The sequence below is a fragment of the Sus scrofa genome, chromosome 7, assembly GCF_054392235.1.
Source record: "Sus scrofa isolate SSC_HxYL_T2T_F1_AM1 chromosome 7, Sscrofa_HxYL_maternal_Yorkshire_Landrace_v2.0, whole genome shotgun sequence".
In the NCBI taxonomy this organism is placed as follows: domain Eukaryota; kingdom Metazoa; phylum Chordata; class Mammalia; order Artiodactyla; family Suidae; genus Sus; species Sus scrofa.
In genome coordinates, this window is record NC_139389.1 from 129,475,410 (window position 1) to 129,494,399 (window position 18,990).

Sequence of the window (18,990 nt, forward strand, 5' to 3'; positions counted from 1 at the left end):
CTAGTCAGATTCTATAACCACTGTACCACTACAGGAACTCCTGTACTCAGTTTCTTGATTCAAATGTTAATCCCATCTAGGCACACTCAGAATAATGTTTAACCACATATCTGGGCTCCATGTGGCCCAGTCAGATTGACGCACAAAATTAACCATTGCAGGGGGTGAGGCATGCAGGAGTGAGGGAAAGAGCATTGCAGGCAGCGAGAACAGCAGGTGCAAAGGCCCTGAGGTGGGCCCTTGTTTGATGTGCTTAAGGGCAATGGAGGGAGCACTGTGCTCAAAGGGCAGGATGGTGGGAGATGAGGTCCTCGAGGTCACAGGAAGGTGCAGGTCAGGAGCCGCTTGTGGGCTTGAGAAGGATTTTAGTTTTAAAGGAGACTTGACCTCTGCTCTCTTTTGGCCTTATTTGTCTTAATCACACCTCCTCCTTGGTCCTTCCAGTGCATGGCATGAGGCCATTGATTTATTTGATGTCCACCATGCCTATCTGACAATGACTTCAGGGGGGTCAAGCCAAGCACTCCTTATCTCTGGGTCCCCAGCATTTTGTGGGACGCATAGTAGGGACTTAAGGTGCCTTTGTAGAGTAAAGGCAGTAAGCCTGACTTGTCTTTTGCCAGGAGGTATAAAATCTGAATTTAAAAAGTATGGATTTCCCTTTTTTTTTGCAAGGGTTTTGCAATTGAATCCAAGCTTTAGTCAACCAAATTCAACAAACATTTGTTGCTTACCTTCATTATGCAAGGCATTGTGTTGGCTACTGAGGACTCAGAAATGAGACATAAAAATAGACAGGCAATAAACAAACGAAGACATGCCAGTTGTCTATGGAGTGTTTTGCCCGCATTTACTCTTATTCGATTCTTGCAATAACCCTCAGAGGCGAGTGGAGCATAACTGTGATCCCCCTTATATAAGGGGAGATAGAAATCACGATTCAAACTCAGTGTTTTTTTTTTTTTTGGCTCTAAAACCTTTCCCCCAGACCCCACCATGGTCAGGGGACTTGCCGTGAATAAGGGTGAGATGCAGGATGGAGGGGTCATGTTTGCATAACGAATTAAGCTGCAAGTCAGACCATCATAAATGCAAAACTCAAGTCTAAACTACTGGGGTCCCAGGGAGGGATTGGACTGATCACATTTGGGAAGAGCTTCTTAAGTCAACATCTGGATTGGGCGTTTGGGGTAGTAAAGTGATGAGGATGCTTTGGCACAGGCCCCGCCCTACCTGCACTGCCTGGGTCCCTGGTCCCCTGGTTCCCTGCCCCCACTCCAGCATCAGTTGTCAGTTTCATCTCTACCTGCCTGTTCCCATCCTCCTCTCACCTGAGCCAAACCTGTCCATTTGTCTCTGCTCTGTTTCCTTTGATGTTTTTGTTGTTGTTTTTAGGGCCGCACCTATGGCATATGGAGGTTCCCAGGCTAGCGGTCGAATCTGAGCTACAGCTGCCGGCCTACACCACAGCCACAGCAACAGCAGATCCAAGCTGTGTCTGTGACCTCCACCACAGCTCATGGCAATGCCGGATCCTTAACCCATGGAGTGAGGCCAGGGATTGAACCCGCAACCTCATGATTCCTGTGCCACAACGGGAACTCCGCATTTGGTTTCTAACCTCTTCTTGGTTTCATGAAAGGGAAAAGATAGCTTTCTTATTTGGTAGAAGTGATAACTCTGCATTGAAAAGAATCTAAAGAAGCCAGAAAATCAAAGAAATGGAAACCGATTCCAGGTGGTATCTGTGAGTGAGTGAGTGGATTCGTTGCCAAAATTTGGCCTCTGTCTGTGGGTGCTGAATTGAAGTGCAGGGACAGTTTTGGGGAAAGGAGAAAAAGATAGCTTTATTGCTTTGCCAGGCAAAGGAGGGTTCACAGCAGGCTAATGCCCTAAAGACTGTGCCCCCCACCTTGGAAAGAGTTGTGAGGAGTTTTATAGTAAAAAGGAGAAAAACGGGTTTTTAGATAGGAGTCAAGATTGGGGCCAACTTGCGTTCTTCTTTCTTTGGGGGAATCTGAGTCATCAAAGCCGGAGTCAGGAGATCTCGGGATGGTCCTGGTGGGGGTCTTCTGGGTTATTGTCTGGAATAACAGGACTTGAGAAAAGGAACATTGATCAGAGATTGGAACAAACCAGGAAAGTTCCTGAAAAACATCATGTGCCAATAATCTGAAACCCACAGGCGGAGTTCCCTTGTGGTGCAATGGCAATGAATCTGTCTAGTAACCATGACGTTGTGGGTTCAATCCTTGGCCACTCAGTGGGTTAAAGATCCGGCGTTGCCGTGCGATTCAACCCCTAGCCTGGGAACTGGGAAACTCCGTACGCCACAAGTGTGGACCTAAAAACCAAAAAAAAAACAAAAAAAACTTTAACCCACAGGCAGTTGTGCTCAGGGGGCCTAATCCTAATCTTTAGTTTACGGGTGATTGTGTTTAGGGTACAATTAGGTCAGGGAGAAGGACAAGGAAGGACTCTAAGCTGTTCAGTTTTACAGCATTCATTTCTAAAAGAAGCAGAAGGAATCCAGCTTTTCTCTTAGGTGTGTGAGATGCCTATATTATTATGTGGATCCCTTCCCTGAGAGGGAGACAGGACCCTGCCCCAGGCTGTACTGTTGTTTTTTGACTCTTCCTCCCCAGTCTCTGCATCCGCTTCCTTCCCGGATCAGCAACTGTCTGAACCTGCCCCTGGGATCTCAGGGAAGGCCCTGGAGACTGAAGGAGGCCCATTTCCTAAGACCAAGAAGTGGGGGACACAGAAAGGCTTTAGGGCGAGGAGCCCCCGGGGTCCTGTTCGTTGCAGATTGATGATTGTGTCACCATGAGGGTGACGACTCAGAAGAGTTTCTCATCTCTCTCTTTTCACCTTTTCCAAGTTTTCTTCACGTGTAGTTGATTCACTGTGCTGGGATCATTTCTTCTGTACAACAAAGTGATTCAGTCATACGCATGCACACATCCATTCTTTCTCAGATTCTTTTCCCACCTAGATGATTACGGAGTGCTGGGTAGAGTCCTCTGTGATAGACAGCAGGTCCCCATTGGCCACCTGTTCCATGGACCTCGACTGCCTGTCTCCATCCCAAACCCCAGGTCCCTCCCTCCTCCGCACCTGCCCCCTTTGGTAACCATAAGCCCACTGTTCTCTTCCTCGGATGGAATTACAGACATGGAGATGGCCCACGTCCAATATAACTTCCCAACCTGCTTCTCCCCAGGGCGCTGCAGCTCTCTTTTTCCAGTCATGGAAGCCCTGCCTGGGTTCCAGTGGCTGCAGGGAGTCCCCTCCAAACTTCTTAGGGCCTCCATCCCTCTCCTGGATCCGTTTGGAGATGCTTCTCACCACGCAGGTACCATAAGAGACAGGTTTCATGGAAATGATTTCTCTTCTGCGTCTCTTGCGTAGACCATGCAGCTGAATTCTTTGAGTTAAACACGGCTTCCAACAGAGGGATGGATCTGTTTTGTAAAACTGTATTACAAGTGGTGAAAATTATTTTTCTAATTATACTGTACCTCTGATGTATAAGATGTGATTCATATATAATCACCGTTTTAATGCTTTATTCCTTCCACAGGAAAAAAAAAAAGGTAATGGGAATAAAATATCAATATTCTCCTTGAAGTAGACAGTTCCTTCTGACATGTAATTTAAGCGAAAGATGAGGTATCAATTAAAACAGGGTGATACGACGTTTTGTTCTTTTTCCCCCTCATTTTATTTCAAGAGGGCGTATTAGAGATGTTTGAACCTTTTCTTATTAAATTATGGAAAACCAGTTCAATACTGGTATATGTCAAAATGAACATAAGAGCAAGAGAGAGACGGTCTTTAAATGACTTCTCTTTATTTTGTGATATCTCATCTAAACATCCCTGTACGCACGCTAAAGATTCATACCTTGATGAGTCTTATCAGCCTGTTTTATTTTTAATTTTACTTTATTTTTTCATTTTTTAAAGTTTTACTGAAGCCCAGTTGATTTGCAAGGTTGGGGTAATTTCTGCTGCACCGCAATGTGAATCAGTTATATGTAATATATATACACACACATCCACGCATTGTTCAGATTCTCTCCCCACATAGATTATCAGAGACTATTGGGTTTTCAATGACAGACATTTATACCAAAAAAAAAAAGACATTGTAAATTTTGGTCATTATATTGCTTTGGAAGGTTTAACAATAGGCCACTAAAAGATGCCAGGTGGGTAGAGAGGGTGAGTTTGGGGCTTGGCAATACCTAACATTTTGGAGGTCGTTTCATGAAAGCATTTGCTGGGCCAACAATTCCCCAACGTGATGTAGCTACGGTGTCTAAAATTGGGGTCGTCTTCATTTGCTGGATCAAGCCGTGCAAAATGAGAGTTGTAACATGTATATCAGGAGCAGGCAGGCACTTTTTATTTCTGGAATTCATTTTGTCTTATTGGTAATTTTAGTTACGATTTTTCCCCCATCATTTATCCATTTTTCCCATTGTTTATCCATTTTTTCCATTTTTCCCATGGTGTCTAAATCGACTTTTGCTACAGTGGGGCCTAATAGATGTCTTAAATTAATGAAGGGATGAATGAGAGCAATGACTGAAAAAACAGGTGGCTGGCTGGACCAATGGGTGGGTGGGGAAATGAGGAAGTGGCTGAGGGATTCAGGGCTGGATGGGCTGATGCTGCCGTGGCAGAGGAAAGGTGAGGTGCTCAAGCCCAAGGATGAAATGAAGAATTCTGCCTGAGGGCTTCTGCAGCGCCAGCAGCGGCTGAGTTCACACAGGTCCGAGTCTGGCCATGACAGGCTCTGGAGAAAGGAGGAAGTGGGGTCTTGAGAGGTCTCAGGACCCATCGGCCCCTCACTCCAGTTCCTCCTCAGGACCCGGCTCTGTGTCTGCAGCCGGCCAGAGGCCTGACCTCTGCCACTGCCTCTGTCTGGTTGAACCGTAGCTCCCTGGGGATGAGGCGTCTTCCTCCCTGTCCCCCCAAAGCTTTGAGTCCCCAGAGAGCCAGACCCTCCCCGCCTTAATCCTGCCCCTTGTCCGGGGCCTGGCATGCTGGTGTTTGGTTCAAGAAATAGTTCTTGGGAGTTCCCGCTGTAGAGCAATGGGATCTGTGGTGTCTCTGCAGCACCAGGATGCAAGCTCGATCCCCGGCAACACAGGGGGTTAAAAGGTCTGACCTGGCTGCAGCTGAGGGGTAGGTCACAACGGCAGTTGGGCTCTCATCCCTGGTCCTGGAATTCCATATGCTGTGGGGCAGCCAAAAAAAAGAAAAAAGAAAAGAAAAGGAAAGGAAAAAAAAAGAAATAGTTCCTGACAAACCTCCACTGGAGTCAGACAGTTGAGGTTCCCAGTCCAGGCTTTGGGGTTTTGCCGCGCCTTCTCTAACTCTGGGTGAGTCTCTTGATTTCTCCGATCCCCGGGAGCCTCAAGCTCAAAACCTGTGAGTTAATTGTTTAAATAAATGCCACGCGTCCCTATAGCAAGGGACCACACTCTGGGAACACAGGTCCCTGAAGTCTGGACTGAACTCTGCATTTTGAGAAGCATCATTGTTTTTCTTCTGGGGTCCTCCAGCAGACTCTCAGCAGGACCATGTTAGCATCTAAAAGGGGCTACGTCTGTGAAAGAGGCAAGAGGAGCGAGGCTTTGCCACATCACCACCAACGAACCCACAGAGCGCACGTCACCTTTACGCGGAGCAGTTGGCAGCTTCCTTTCTGGCTCAAGAGGAGGGGACTCCCCACATGGCACATGTGAGGACACCGGAAGCAACGGCCAGGGTCTACACCCCAACGTCGCCACTTGCTGACTCCAGAGCCTTAAACCTCCTGTTCCTGTCTGTGCAAAGGAGTTGATAAAACTCTCCCCTCGCCACTTGCTGACTCCAGAGCCTTAAACCTCCTGTTCCTGTCTGTGCAAAGGAGTTGATAAAACTCTCCCCTCGCCACTTGCTGACTCCAGAGCCTTAAACCTCCTGTTCCTGTCTGTGCAATGGAGTTGAGAAAACTCTCCCCTGTGTGTATTTGTTTCCAGGGTGCGTGCCCGCCTCCTGATGAACGCCCAGTAAATGGCCGTGAAGATGAGGATGAAGATGAAGATGACACCTGACCTTCGCTGAGCACTTAGGGACTCACCCAGGGTGGGCTGAGATGAGATGTAACAGGTCAGAACAGAAGGCGGCCCTGACTTTGATGAGTAGCCCCGTTTGCCTGCTTGCCTCGAAGCATTCATCATGCAAAGTCATCCTGCAAATGAGTCTCTGGAAGAATACCTGCCTAGCTCATAGTAGGTGCTCAATAAATGCCAAGTCCTAATGTTAAAGAAAATAATAGCGAGACACACAGAGATAACGATGAACCAACCGGAGTCCTTGACCTGAAGGCACTCGCCCTGGGAGGGAGCAGAGCCACAGGCTCTGTGAAGGATTGAAGCCGTGGTATCTTAGGAGAGGGGTGCGGGAGAGACGTCTCTGGAGTTGGGGTGGGGCTGACTTTCAGGGATGCTGCTGGGCGATATGATTTCAGAGGCAGACGACGAAGGGGGTGACATCACACAGGATGAACTGGGAGGAGGGTGCTGTGTGGGCAGAGAGAGAAAACAGCGTGATTGAAGCTTGGGTGACTTCGAAGCTGAGACACGGTGCTGCCGACCTTGGCTTTTCGACTAGGACTGGAGCCATGCGGAGATTTCCTGCCTCCCCGCCTGCCCCCCGCAGGATGAGAGGCCCCTCTGTGATGCATTCTGTTCCTGCGAAGCACACACTAGCGGGAAAAAATGACTTTTGCACAGAATGTGGCAAAATATCAATATGCTTGCTATATAAAGAGCTTGGAAAAATCAAAAAGAAAAAAAGAACACCAATATAAAAATGGTCAAAATCCTGAGACTCTGATCTGCAGCCGGGCCAGCTTCCTGGTTGTGCGATGATGGGAAGTTGTGCGGGCTCCGTGCTTGGAAGTGCCCCGTGTTTGGGTTCATGTTCTGCTGTCACCATCTTGAAATTCTTAATGATCTTTGAACAAGGGCCATCCACACTCATTTCGCTCCGGGTTCCGCAAATTATGCAGCCAGCTCTGTCTGCAGAGAAGAAATACAAAGCGACAACATGTATATATCAAGAAAACGCCACGTCATTGTTAATCAAGGGGATGGGAATTGAATTATAAAGACATGCCAATTTATATTTATCAAATGGGCCAAATGATAACAATGCAAGCAAGGGGGCGGTGATCGGGCATGTTAGGAACTCCTGGTGGGCTTCCAGATTGGCCCGGCATCCCTATCCACCCTCTCCCCACCCATTGGCTTGGTTGAAAACAAACATTCCGAGTTCCCCAGGTCTCCAGCTTCCACCTTCCAAAATCACACCCTCATCTGCCCCGATGCTCAGGGAAGTCCTTGCACCTTCTGCCCACATCCTCGTGTTTGCAGGCGGCTCTTTGCTTCCCGAGACTCCAGTCCTGCCACCAGGAGGGAACGCTGCCCTCTCCCCCAACCAGCACTTGGGACCCAACTCTGGGCTGAAACTCTGGGACCTTGATGTACTAAAGGGGGGGGTGGTGTCTTGAGCCAGGAAAGCCTTCCCCCAAAGGAAGTCGGCCATCGATAGTAAGGATGCCCGCCTCTGAGATTGGTGACTTTGAGACAATGTACTGGGTCAGTCTCTTTCAAGTTGCAAGGGACAGAAAATAAATTCAGAATGGTTGAAAAAAAAAGATAAAAATTAAGGTTAATGGGAAACTTTTCCAACAGAATGAGCAGACATCAGACAGACACATATACAAACACATATACACACACACACTCACACACATATGCAGGCAAGCACACACACATACATGCATGCATACCATGTGCTGACATGTGCATGTGCACACACACATTCACACACACACATACATGTGTAGGCACACACACATGCACACACAATACATATGCTGACACACACACATGATACATATGCAGACATGCACACATATATACATACATGTGACACATACATATGTACACACCTTCACAACACACATACACTACATGTGAAGATATGCGCACAAACATACATGCATGCATAATACATATGCTGGCATATATGCATACATATGTATACACATTCATACACACCCATACATATGCATACTTGGAGACAGACAGACATACACACATGCCAGCATATACACACATTCATACACACACACACACACACACATGAAGATTTGCACACATACATACCTGCATGCATACACACACAAGCTGGAATATACACATGCATGTATACACACATTCACACACACACATACACACACATACATATGCAGGCATACACACATACACATGCATGCATACATACACATGTGACATACACACATATACACAGCTTCACAACACACATACACATACTTACACATGCAGAAATGCACACATCCATCCATACATGCATACATACAAAGGCTGACATATACACATACATGTATACACACATTCATGCACATACATACACGTACATATACATGCAAATATGTACACAGATGTGGAGAGAGTCATTGCACGCTTATATCTGGTAGCATCAAATTAGGAACCTTGAGTGTTTAACCAGGGATACCTCATACTAATTGCTGCATAGCTATATATAATCACATATTATACTGTTGTTAAATATCCCATTTTCAGATGATACTAGCTAGTATTACTGATGAGAGCTAACATGGTAACATTTATTGTGTACCTGCTCCATCCCAGGCACTGTTCCAAAATAACTCCCTCAATTTAGGATTTTTAAGGATATTTCAGGGTGTGACAAAATGTTCATATATTACTCAATGGGGAAAAAAAAACCCTAGAGTACAGAAATGTTTTTACACAGTCATCTCAAGTTTATCATATAGATTGATATTTATTATACGTTACATATGCCCACAGAAAAATAAACTCACATATTTATTCTCTCTGAAGGATTCTATCTGGTTGTTCAGAATATGGGGTATTTTTATTTTTTTCTTTGTTCTTTTCTTCTGTGTTTTATAAATTGTCTGTCCTGAACCATAGTATAATATTTTTAGGATGACTAGAAACTAAATATCCTTTCGGCGAAAGTGGGAAGAAGAGTTATTTGGTTTGATTTGAGAGACAACATAAAAGGAAAGGAGAGAAATGAGACAGAGTATATAAACTAGGCTATAGCATCGAAGGCTTTGAAATCAGGCTGAGAAGATTGTATTTTACCAGAAAAGCAATGGGGAGCCATTGAGTGTCTGCGAGAGAGGTAGTGACAAAAATTAAGGTTAAAAGTCCTCTGGCGACAGCATTGAAAATGTCTTCAAATTGGAGATGGGAGGCAAGGAGGTGAAAGTCTTGGGTATAATAACACGGCAAGAAGAGGAATCTGGCAGCGCCAAGGGGCGCCAAGGCGTCGGAATCTATGGACCTGACTGCCAGCGCTAATTGGGTGAGAGAATTGAAAAAGCAGAGATCGATGCTTTCAGGGGTTCAAGATGCAGGGTGGGATGGGGGGCAGATGGAGAAGCCCCAAGAAGGAGAGGAGGAACCTGTGAGCTGATGGAGTTGTGCCTCTGTCTACAGTTTTTAACTCCCCTTCTTCCTCCTGCCCATGGAGATCCAGCAGGTTTTGACTCCATAGAGTCCGAAGTTCCAGCTTGGCTTTTTGTGGCTGCCCACTGCAGATTCTCCCCAGATTTCTTCATCAGTATAGAACCCTGAAATCTGTTACGAGCTCTCAGTTGATACAGGCAGTTCAACAGTATCCCCAGCCTCGCGGCAGGTAGCGATGGCCACTTAGTGTCCAGCTGAAGGTGGGATTCACTCCTCAGAATTTGGGGCTTGAGCACACGGAAAAGGGGAAACAGAAATCACTTTCTTTTCCGATGAGCGTTTTTGCAAACAACAAAGCAGATTTCCCTTAATTATATAAATAGAGAAACTGTTTCATCTTTGACGATAGAAGATCAGTCTCTAAGATGAAAGCCATCACTGCTGTTTTTCATGCCTTGGCTGATCTAGGACTCAGTTTTGTGACCTGTAGAATGGGATAGCAGTAGTGCCTTAGTGCTTAACTCTGGTGAGGATTAGATGAGATAGTATCTGCAAAGGACTCAAAACTACCTGCATATAGCAAGTGCCCAACCAATGCCAGCTCTTGCTGTGTTTGTCTTCAAATATCATCATCCCCAGCCTAACAGATTTTCCTCCCCTTCTACAGCCTTCTCTTGGACACTCTGATTCCGATAGCACTCTTCCGGATGAACTGATGCCACACTTCATAAATGCCACTCTTTAGAGATGTCGTCCACTCTAAAATCAGTTTGTAATTAATGCACTTGGCGACGCCGTGCTGCTAACAAAAGAAGGAGCACAGCTTTTGCAAACCCCAGTGAGGACGCTGGCTTTGGCCCCCTGACTCTGAGACTTAAGGCGGCAATCTTTTACCTTCTCCAAACCCCAGTTACCTTAAAGCATGAACACGCCTGCCTCTCTCAAAGAGCTGCATAGAGAGAATTAAATAAAGGAAGGCTTTTTCAGCCCCTGGCACGATGCCGCGGCACAAAGAAAGTACTCACTGAATGTTTATTGAATTTTAAAATAATTATGATTGATGGCCACTAGCATTATCATTTTGCATATTGTCTCAGAAAGCCCTAAACTTAAGCGCTTCTTGGCACTGAAGATTCAGATCATTTATCCTTTCTATTAAAACTCCTGGCTGGAGGCAGAGACAGGGATGCTGTTTCTTGGCCTTTTTGGTCAGGGGTTTGGGGGCTGTCTGCATGGTCCCTCAGCTATACATCAGTGCTCTTGGGGAAAGGGTGCCGGAATTGAGGAACCCCTGGGTCCCTGCACCTTTCTATTCTGTGACCTTGAGCCCATCCCATTCCTTCTGTGGGATGGGATATTTATCCTTCTTAAAAAAAAAAAAAAAAAGAGTATCATTGCCAATTTCAGAGGGATGTTATGAAAATTACAAAGAGATAAGTACAGGAAATTGCTTTATAAACTCTAAAGCACGGTGCCAGCAGAAGCTTGTTTTTATTCATCTAGAGACAGAAATATTTTACTTTATCACTGTGGATGTGAGTTTAGGGGCCATAAATAGATTTACACCTTTTCCACAGGATTATTTTTTAAACGCACATTTTTGTTGGAACACATTCGAGAAAGGATTTCTTAGCAAATTCTGACCTGATTGAATGGATTCATTCATACATTCCGTAAACACTGAGAGAGCATGTCTATGTATTCAAGTGCTGATGGGACAGATATAAATAATAAAATAAATCAGGTCCCCCCCCCCACCGCCCTCAAGATCGACACTGTTACATTCGAACATCTTAAAAAGCATTAAAATAAAAAAGCCTTTTGATTGGTTCCAGTTTCCACCCATTAGATGGTCCTGCTTTCTGTCTGTGTTCAGATAAGGTGTCTACCTCGGCCATCTCCGTACCTCGTCTGTGCATAAGCAAGTCGATCAGATCCCTCTTCTTCGGAAACATCCCATAATGACATGGCTTTGCGCCACACTTTTGCGTGGTGTCGTATTTGCGAGCAGAACCTCCCCCAATAGTTTATTCATGTAATTCTATTAATATGAGCTCCATCACCATATGGCGATGTGATACCAATTACCTTGTCGTAACCAGCCGACTTCGGAGAAAGGAGACCCTCTTCCCAGCGGAGAAGGCACCCTCATTAGAAAGAGCCCCCCACGTAACAGTTTCTCAGCTCCCCTCTCCGAGAGATTTAATTTTCCCCATTATGTAATTTATTTCATTTTGGGTGATCCTCAGAAGACGAAGTGTCAAAAAAAGAGGTTGGGATATTTATTTTCCTTTTTTTCTAGGGGAAACAGATAATGCATGCAGTGCCGGCCGATGTCTTGATCAATGCAAGGCTTACATGGCATTTGCTGTTGTTTGTTGTTGTGGTGGTGGTTGTGGTTGCGGTTGTTAATTAAGGTGGAGCGTGCACAGCTCCATTCCTGCTGGAACAAAACCTCAAACTTCACTTAAACCAATGCAAAGCACATATATTTATTTTTGAGCTCCAAAGGCAAGTAGTTTGTCTCAGTTATAAAACTCCTGACAGTGGTGTAAAAATGTGTAACACGCAGACGGTATCCCTCCCTAGGACCCTGCATAGAAAAAGAGCTTCCTTTTTTTCTCCCCCAAAGAATTACATTCGGCACTGCATGTCAAAACACAATTGTAATTGTGTAGCACAATATTTCATAAATCTGAAAATGTTTTAAAAACCCATTGTATTTTCGAAGCTTCCAAAGTCATTTCCTGGGTTAGCATTTTTTTTTTTTTCTGCACGAACACGAAGCCTGCCTTTTTTTTTTTCTTTCTGCTTTCCATATTCCCCAATAATTATTAAGCATTCTTATCTCCCAGGCAGGCATCTCTGATATAGACACTGGTGATAGTGGTGGCTGTAATTCTTGTGAATTACGACATTTTAAAGTCTTGTGTTAAAACATGTTACCAAGCTTCCCGAAGTTAGCAGATGGCCTCCAGAAAGGCTCGTTTTAATTTTTCAAGTACATAAGTATAATAATCCACACTAATGTATGCACATAACAATAAAATGTGCTTGTTGAGCAATTATATTCACAGTGTCAGGTGTGTACCTTTGGGGAGAGGTTTATCAATGGATAGTAAGTATATATGCACGGACCTAATATTTGTAGGATCAAAAGAGCTGATCAAAATGTCTACGTCCCAAAAAAAAAAAAAAAAAAAAAAAAAAGGAAATACTCATAATTAAAAGCAGCCATGGCAAAAAGAGCTGAGGAATGGAAGAACCTCTGTCACCAGAACAGGAAAGTTTGTGAACGCCATTTAATAGAACTGAATATCAAAACATTTTAACTTTCTCAAAGTTTCCAACATTAAACAATTAGGATGAAATGCAATTAGGCAAACGCATTGCAGAGGATGGTCACTTTTTGCATGTCATGTGGCTTTAAAAACAAGTCAGATAAATGATGATGCCATTAAAACTGAACTAATTAAAGAAAGCTTCTTTTAAGAACTCATTAACTGCAACCTCATTTGCATAATGATGCATATTAATTAAGTTTTAATGAATCTGAATTTGCACCAAGCCTATTCATGTTGGCTTTGAAACAAATTGAACAAATTAGTTAAAAGCTTTTTGGAATCTACTTTTCACACCAAACAGGATACGAATGCAATCATCTCTACAAAAAAGAAATATTTTTCCTTTAATTTAATTCAAAGGTATGCAGGCCCATCTATTAATTATTTTTAAGTGCAATCATTTTCACCTTTTCTTTGGAAAATCAGCCATATTACTTATTCTTGAATGAGAAATATTACAAATGTAGGTTGTGGAGGAGAAATCATTACGGCCAATTTATTGGCAGTAAGTTGGAGATATTTGACTTTAGGGTACATTTAGTTTATTTAATAGCGGGATTAAAAACTGGGGAGGCAATTTCTGGGCATCCTGAGCATCCACAGAGTGGCAGCTAAAGTAAGATGTAGAAAGGTGGCAGATCTCATTTTTAGGGACACAGGCAGCGACAACATTAGGTGGCTGGTGTCACATTCATTTCTAAATCTGATTCTACTCCATCATGAACCTCCTAAGTAGCACGGAAAAAAAAAAATTAAACGTTTACAGAACATGTGTTCTTTTCCCCCGGATTTGTGCAAATCCTAATTTTTTTTTTTTTTTTTTAATACCCAAGGAGCAGAATTCAATTTTAACAAGTTTGCGTTCGGCTCATCATAAAAACAAGAATTACCGCAGCCACACTATTGATTTGCTTCTACTCTGTGGTGTCTTCATCAAGAATGAAGAGATTTATGTAATTACTGCTCCATCTTTTGTTGTTAGAAAGCACTTTTTTTGTAAGTCAGCATATACAAAGGATGGAAGCGCTTTTATTGTTGAGATTACAAGATCATTGCCCCCCCCACCCCCCTTGTTCAAACGTTTTCTGGAGAGGTCGACAATTACGATGATGCTGTGTACTAGAGACGCACACTTTAAAAAAATGTATTTACAGGGATTCTTCGGCAGTATTTTTTAACCCATTTAGCCCTTCACCTTCCTCCCTCTTTCATTCCTCCTCGGCCAGTTCAGTTCCCGGAGAAGCAGAAGCATTCGTCGGCTCAGGGCAAACTCCCTGCAGCCAAGTATCCTGAATGCTTTTAGAGGTCAAATAGCAACACTCTGGATCCTTGTCTCCTAATTGAATTGCTTTCCTTGGAATTTGTTTGTGCTTGGGTCAGTGATCACTTCGGACTCCTTTAGAGAAAAAGTAAAATTAAGATCAGCCCGTAACTGCCTGCTTTACTCGTGTGCTTGTCTGGCTTGCCTCCTATTTAAACTGCCTGGCTGTGCAGACAAGGCTCTGCCTGAGCAAATGCTTTTCCATTTCGGAAGCCAGGTCCTGCTGCCTTACAAAATACGGTGAGCCCACTGGCCATGCTTTGGAGCAAGGTATTTGTCGAAGCCATCCCAAACGCTTTCTTTCCCGGGAGAAAAAGATTTGCCATGTATCGAAACGAGATGCAGAAGCAAGAAGCTAATGTGCAAAACAATTTCAAAAAATCCATCAATTCACAAATCATGTTGGGGATGATTTTGAAGTTAACTCCTCCCTCACTCCCCGTTTTGATTAGACTCATCCTGCTTCTCTTTCCCTGCGATACAGTTGCCATTACCACGTTGGGCTCTCTTATACCTTCTGATGGGAGTCTTAACATCAGAGAAAAGTCACGAAGCGCAGTCTGGGGAGAGGCAGCCCTAGGCTGGGAACTGTTTGCCGCGTGATCCATTATGCTCTGAACGAAATATTGTTTCTCTATTTTCTCCCCGCATGTCTCTTATACTTTTTGAGCCCGTTGTCATCGGAAAGCGAGGGAAGCTGTGAAATATTTTAAATATTGTCTGACGTTCGCAGAGAAGTACGCCACTTCCAGATCGCTTCTGGAGGCAGGGAAAACCTTTGGTCCTGACTTTTAGGGTGTTGGGTGTGCCAGGCACTGCAGGCATCACCACCGGAACCTATAATTAAAATAATACTAAAGCAGTTGGATCTTTCATGAGGGTCTCTATTGAGGGGGCAAGGGGGGGGGCTACATCCCTAGCCCTTAAAATGACTTCCACTTTTAATTTTTAAAAAGACTCAAAACAAAACAAAATAACGCAGGGAAAAAAAAAAAGAGTTCTTGCTACGACTGACTGCCCCCCCACCCCCTCCCACGGTTTCTAATCAAACCTATTTTCTTTCGGAAGGCTCTAGTAAGGTAGCTTTCTTTTTTTTTTTTAAAGCGCAAATTTTGCGTGGAGAATTGGCTTCTTTGGGGGAACGTTTTGACAGAAAGCGCCTTCCTTGGGGGAGGTCAGGAGTCATTGGTATTAAACTAGACAAGCTGGTAGCGGCGTGTTAATGGCCATGGCAAGCAGATGTTCCGTAATTAGGGGAGATGCGAATGACAAGGCGTGAGAGGTACCCAACACAGGCGGGCTGGCACAAAGCAGCTGCTGAGACCGCTTCCCCTGTCACGGGCGTACACAAGTCAGACCAGCCCCCGTGAGGCTGCCTGCGCAGTGACAATTCGAAAAAAAAAAAAAAAAAAATGGTATTTGATGAAAAGAAGTAACATCTCCTCCGTGCACGTGAGTTCTTCCCCCTCGTGGCCAGGGAGAGCCCCCGAGGTTTGCCCCGGCCGAAGGGAGCCTCCGGGCAGCCGGGGGATGGAGGGCCGGGGAGGCTGTGCCGCCGGAATCGGGCGTCGAATCACCTTCCTCCTTAGGAGTTTTTTTTTCAGTGGATGTTGGAGAGACAGACCTGGTTCTGGCTCCCCCACATCTGTGCGGTCTGTCAGGCTGTCGCTTTTATCTCCCAGATAGCTCTCGGATCTTCCTTTCCTGCCATCTCCATGGGCATTGCCCTGACTATCATTCGTTCTAGAACATTCCACAGCCTCCCCCTGGTGTTCCTGGTCCTGGGCCCTTTTCCTAACGTCCATCCTTCTGCAGAACCCTGGCTTCCTTCTACCCCATGAGACTGCTTCCTTAGTAGTTGTCGGTGGTCTTCAGACCTAACACAGTGACAGACACATAGTAGGCCCTCCGTAAATGCATCTGCGTGAATAAAAGGCAGAATCAATGCTAAACTCATCCCAAGTCATTATTGCACCCACCACCGCCCCTGTTGCCAGGCACCACGGTAACGAAGACTTTGCACCCTTTTGCACGGAAAGAGAATTGCAAAATCAAAACATTTTCTTTGCTTAGAGGCTGCACATTTGGTGGCGGTTAAAAGATGAGCAAAGTCAGTTTTCTAAGGGCTGATTTGGTCCCTGCAATATTTATCTCTTTTGGAAGGGGCCGGGTCACAAGATGGGGTAAACATGTTGATTCAGTGCCCCTGAGAAGAGGCACCGGGTCCGAATGGAGAGAATGCTGGGCAGAGGGCCCTGGGATGAGTTCAGGTTCTGCCGGTCCTGGGGGACCTCAGCTTCTCTGACCCTCAGTCTCTTTTTCTGTGACAGGGCGATAACGCTAAATTCTCAAAGGAAGGAGACCATGAGTGCTTCGTGATACCACTGTTGCTATGACTGGGTTGGCTTCATTTCATTAGATGAGATCATGGATTTTGTAAGCCGTGAAGCATTGTGCAGGGATTATTGAATTGCTCCGAGTCCTGGAAACCCAGTAGGATCTGCCTACCTTGTCTTCCTCATTTGGAGGAGGCTGGAAGGAGGGGCTGTGTCGCCGACTCTGCCTCTCTTGCTTTCTCCCACTCCGTGTTGTAGGTTTCACGATCCCATTTACAGATGAGAAAGATGCGGCTCAGAGAGGTTAAGTGAGTCTCTCAGGGCCACACAACTGGTCAGAGGGGCTAGGATGGGAACCCTAGGCGGTCTGATTCAAAACCCCCTCTTGTCCTGTCGGTGTGAGCCTGAGACTGTCACTGCCTGTGCCTCGGGAGAGCAGATAAAGCATCTCAGGAAAGGTTTCAAGATATGACAAAGCACAAGCCAGGAACTCGACCTCGGGTCTCTGCTGGCTCTGTCCCTTCCTCTGCCTCCGATGGTTGGTTTCTCCGGGTCTCCCCTCTCAGCCCCTTGCCTTCTCCCGGCAGCTCCCCTCTGGTCCCTCACTCCCTCTTTATCCGTCTCTCCATCTCTCTCCCTTGATTTCTCATTTCCAAGCCTGCGAGCTATTACAGAAAGCGTAATGACGGTTACACTTGTCTATGGCAATATTACTGTCTAGCTTATTGCTTTGTAAAGTACTTCGGGAGTCTCGAAAATGAAAGGTGTTATGTAAAATGAAAATCGATTCTAATTCTAAATAAACATCATTGCTTCAAGTTTCCCGCAGATAGCATTGTTTCATGCTCAAGAAAGGCAATGGAGTAGCATCGCCTCCGAGGGTTTAAAAGGCTTTAAAATATGTCTTTTAATATATTTGGGCGTCCTGACGTCTCGGGCCCTGTCACGACAGGGCGCGAGCTGACTCATATCTCAATACAGCCTTACAATTATCTTTAATTGCACCTGGTAAAATGTGTCTTTATTCATTATTTATGAAGGGAAATGATTTTCGTCCGAGGGAAAAGATTGATACCACTTTTAGCTTATGTTCAGGTGATTAGTGATTAAGTGCAATTTATTTCCCTGATGTATGTCTGTGCCAGCCACCACCATCCAGAGATGGGGAAAGAGACTTTTCTCGGCAGAAAAACCATCTCCACTTTAGGGAGCATTTTTTTTTTTCTTCCTCCTCCTTGGCTGGCAGAGTAATTTATAAGGACACGCACACCACGAGAAAAGGAAGTTTGAATCATTTCTGCGGCGAAGGCTCCTCTTCCCAAATCAGAAATGGCATAAGAGTTAAAATGCCGTAAGAGTGTGTTCCCCGAGAAAGAAATAATTTTCTTTTCATTGAGAACACTGGAGGACGTCACAGACGTCTTGAAATTCAAATTTTCACAGCAAATGCAATTTAGCCCTCCCTCGGATCGTACATCTTTCTTTAAGAAGAGGTAACTGGATATTATTTCTAGTTTTGTTTTTTTTTTTTTCCGCAAAATTATCTTCCAAGTGCTTCTTTCCTTAAAAACACACAGGCCGTGTGGGGAAAATGAACAAGTTCATCCTTGGGAAAGTGCGCAGGAAACTTCCAGCCCTGGGACGTACCAGGGAGGCGGCTTGCAGATGCTGTGATAACTCAATCATAAGTCCGTTGGCATCCGCGGACGACCCACGTGCCAGTCGGACCCGCGGCTTCTTCAATTCTTTTTTGTTTCGTTTCGTTTTTCCTCTTTCAGTTTTATGTCTGGTTAAGGGATGCAATGGAAATGTCTGCTGGTGTAGTTCGGGCCCTGCACATGTTTTGAATAGGAGAAGCCGAGGGAGGGTGTGGGTGTTTGAATCTGAATCTATTACTAATGTCTGTGACCCGCTAGTAAAGAGGTCTTGCTCACATCCAAGTGCGAAATATGATCATTTCCCTCTCTTTACAAAGCTCTCATCGGATCCGTCATGTTTGAGCCTGCTACTGTGTGACAAGATTGCTGCAGATTCAGAGGCCAGCGGCCGAGGAGTTGAAGGGGTGGCAGCCTGATGTAGACACAGCCCCTGGCTTTGGAGGGCAGAGATGGGGGGACTGCCCTTGGGGACGATGCACTCCACACCAAGGCAGACAGACAGTAACCGAGAGGTTCCCTGCTGCCCTTGAGCCTGCCTGGCTCAGTTTTCCTTTCTCATCTTCAAGGTGGGAGAGGTGAGCCTCCCCGGAAGGGCTGTGTGGAGGGGGAGGGAGTGTGCAGAAAGCCTGTCCTATGCAAGGTCAACGTCAACGCAAGGTCACGGGCAGAGGGTGAGCCCAGCAATGTTCTCTGCGGCTTCCCAGCCACCCTTAGGGTCACGTACATGACGTCCAACTCTCCCCCACAGGTTTGCTCTTTCTGGCACCGATCAGCCTTTTGCCCA

General features: G+C 45.3%; 1 protein-coding gene across 5 annotated transcripts in view; it reads left to right on the plus strand.

The window, feature by feature from the left end:
* Window positions 1–18,990, plus strand: part of LOC146401912 (uncharacterized) — a 163,874-nt gene that overhangs the window by 56,528 nt on the left and 88,356 nt on the right. The window contains exon 3 of one of the 5 annotated variants that reach the window (XR_014809343.1): window positions 10,215–12,617. The exons of the other annotated variants lie outside the window; for them this stretch is intronic. The gene's annotated coding sequence lies outside the window, so the exon portion shown is untranslated. Of the gene's footprint in view, window positions 1–10,214; window positions 12,618–18,990 lie in introns of those variants that run through there. 5 annotated transcript variants of the gene reach the window in all.